The sequence below is a fragment of the Mizuhopecten yessoensis genome, unplaced genomic scaffold (genome assembly GCF_002113885.1).
Source record: "Mizuhopecten yessoensis strain PY_sf001 unplaced genomic scaffold, ASM211388v2 scaffold1975, whole genome shotgun sequence".
Taxonomy (NCBI): Eukaryota; Metazoa; Mollusca; class Bivalvia; order Pectinida; family Pectinidae; genus Mizuhopecten; species Mizuhopecten yessoensis.
Window position 1 is genome coordinate 589 of NW_018404315.1, and position 3319 is coordinate 3907.

General features: G+C 39.8%; 1 long non-coding RNA gene across 1 annotated transcript; it reads left to right on the top strand.

Moving 5' to 3' along the window:
* Nucleotides 1-552: 552 nt before the first annotated feature.
* LOC110444088 lies at nucleotides 553-3313 on the top strand. Its single transcript, XR_002462197.1, has 3 exons — nucleotides 553-801; nucleotides 1131-1227; nucleotides 3225-3313. It is a non-coding gene; the product is annotated as an uncharacterized LOC110444088 (long non-coding RNA).
* Nucleotides 3314-3319: the final 6 nt, after the last annotated feature.

Sequence of the window (3319 nt, forward strand, 5' to 3'; positions counted from 1 at the left end):
TTGTAGTTTAACTTAAAGCGTAAACTAAATCAAAACCTAACACCTCGTCTAAAATGAAGTGTTGTTCCTCAAACACAAATCCGGAGTTCGAGAGAGTGGTTCAGGAGTCGAAAACTCCCGCCACCACAACAGAAATGACTATCGGCAAACATCGGACGACATCGGGAAATTTCGTAATCTGGGAATTCCCCTAATCGCGACGTTATTTCGACATGAGTTACCGCCCGTTGAGGAAACGAATGTAAACAAATGGCGGCTGTTTGTGATTTGAGCGGCCGCTTCAAGAGGCTCGCGTCAAAAATACGCCTTGTCAAGAAATTGCAAGTACTTAAAGATCATAATTATAGCGATGGACATGTCTGTAAAGGTGAACGAAGTTGTGAAAATGACGACTGTCATTTGTTTAACAATATAAAGCTAGGTAAGCATGCAGAACGTTCTGGGTGGAAGATGACCGAAGGATTGTTGAATTTGAAGTTTTACTGTCCAATTTAAGTTCATGTCAATCGTGCCAATTAGGGCCAATTCCTTTAACATNGTTCTGGGTGGAAGATGACCGAAGGATTGTTGAATTTGAAGTTTTACTGTCCAATTTAAGTTCATGTCAATCGTGCCAATTAGGGCCAATTCCTTTACCATCTCTAAATATTGTTGGAGAATTGAGGAAAGGATTGAGTGGATACTTGTATGTTAATTGCCAAAATCCGGATTGCGGTGCGGTAAACAAAGCCTTTGACAAAGGCTCTTACGGTAAAACGCACCACATCAAGTCCACACAAAGCTTAAGCGTGGGACATGTTTGTAAGTATATTTTACACTATTTGCAATGATTGATGATTTATTAGTTTCATCACGGAGTTAGATTAATTTGATTGTACATACTAATGTAACATTTAATTGATACATGTGAAAAAATAAGTTTGCAGTTTACTGAAATTGTATATGATTCTTATTGTTTTCTTAATACATGTACAAGAAATGTTAGTAAAGGTAATAAATTCAATGAACTTGCCTGATGTATATCATTTCATATGCAGATTTGTACATGTGTTAATATTTACGTTTTGATAATATTATAAATTAATAATTTTCTGTATCTGTAACGCAATCCTGTTATATTTAATTTCCAGAGATATTGCAAAGCAGGATTCTCTGGAAGCTCAGAAAAGCATGGGTGAGAGTATTTGTGATCTTGGTGTAACGCCATTGCCAGATGCATCACCATCGGTACGGTACTTATAATTTATTATTTAATATTTAAATGTATTATTATGTAGGCTCCATGTGAAATAATTAACCATTGACCTGTGCTATATATAACAGTTTGATAATATTTAACATTTAGTTAAACCATCCTAACTGTATTATGTATGCTCGTGTTAAATGCTCCATTTGAAATATTTAAGCATTGACCTGTGTTGATATGGCATTAATGATCGATATAAATGACATAGCTTTGCAGGCAAACACCATAATGCAGGCTATCATATGTGGCCTTTAGTTCAGATAAGTGTATGCATCGTGTGTGATAGTTCAATGAATAGAACAGCCACTTCCATGTTCAATGAATAGAACAGCCACTTCCATGGAAACGTCAGCAGTGTTCAATGGTACAATTATGACGTCATGATAATAATGATGACGTCAGCATGTTGGCCATGACATTTACAGTCGATTGAGTGTCATCTGTAATTGGTAGGGTTATATAGTGGTAACGTCATGCAACAGTTTAATAATATTATATTATATTAATATTATACTAAACAAAAAAAGAAACGCACAAAGTTTCCCCCCCCCCCTGCAGTACACCTTAGCTGTAAGGAAATAATGGAATATTTGGTCAGGTATTACATCAAGAACGATCTCCCTTCTCAACAATCTACCCTAAAATCAGCCAAGCGTGACAATGTCATTGTGTGACTTTGTGAGCTTCTTTAGTCCAAATCATGCGGCGTGATCAAGCCAAGCCGAAGTTTTTCAAACAAATAATCTCAACAGATACTATAAGTTCAGCCACATTAATTTTCCACGTTGGCATTTTGATTTCGCCATTGACTGAGATGCCATGCTTAACGCAAATTCAGAGGGGTAGAGCAATTGCGATGTTGATGGATGATCATAGCTAAACTGCTGTCGCACGGCAGTTTGGTGTTGGCCAGTGTACAATTAACCGTCTCTGTACACGTTTCCGTGCTACTGGGTTAGTTTCCGATCGTCCCAGGAGCGGTCGTCAGCGTGTAACGACCGCACGACAAGACAGGGCGATTCGATTGTGCGCAACAGATTCAAGACTGCTGTAGAGACTGCGTCGCATACCTTACGTACTCATGGCAGACCCATAAGTCCTCAAACTGCCAGGAACCGCTTGCGTGCCGAGAGAATTATTGCGCGCCGACCTTATGTCTGGCCACCTCTGACACCACGGAGGCGGCAAGTGCGTCTTGACTGGATGCGCAGACATGGCCCAAATAGGTTTGGGATGCGTCGATGGAGGCATGCGATGTTCACCGGCGAGTCTAGATTCTATCTGTATCGCTCAGACGGAAGAAAAAGGGTATATCGCAGACGCGGTGAGCGTTTCGCCGACACATGCATGGTTGAACACGATAGATTGGTGGGGCTTCTGTAATGGTCTGGGGAAGCATTTCCCATGGAGTAAAATCCCCCTTAGTGGTCCTGGATCAAAACCTCAATGTCTTTTGATACAGAGACCAGATCCTCCAACCATATGTCCTTCCACTTCTCAGACGTCATAACCTAATTTTCCAGCAAGACAATGCTTGACCGCATGTTGCCAGAATCTGTCATAATTTTCTCACGGCAAACAACGTTCAGCCTCTGGAATGGCCCCCATATAGCCCTGACATGTCTCCCATTGAGCATCTGTGAGTAACTACTGATGACACGAGTGATGTCACACAGACTTTTCTTCTACAGTATTGTAAAGAGTAGACTTGTCCCTTCATATTGATATAAAATTTTGTACAAATTTCCCAAAATATCATAGGCTATTGATTGCATAATTTAATTGTGCGTTTCTTATTTGTTCAGTATATGTATTTTGACTTAAGTTTGTCTACTGGCTGGGAATTGCAGAACCCAGCTGATGATGTGCATGTCCATGAAATCTAGGTTTTGTGTTTTTTATGGTTAAATCTGAACACAACATTTTTATTATATACCAGGTAATACAAATATGTCATTATCAAGCTTACATATTGCAGTTTGCTGCTGTCCACGGAGCCAGTGTCCTGGGACGACAGTGATATATCGAACAATGATGAACCAGACAATGTGATGGACTCCATACCACTCACTG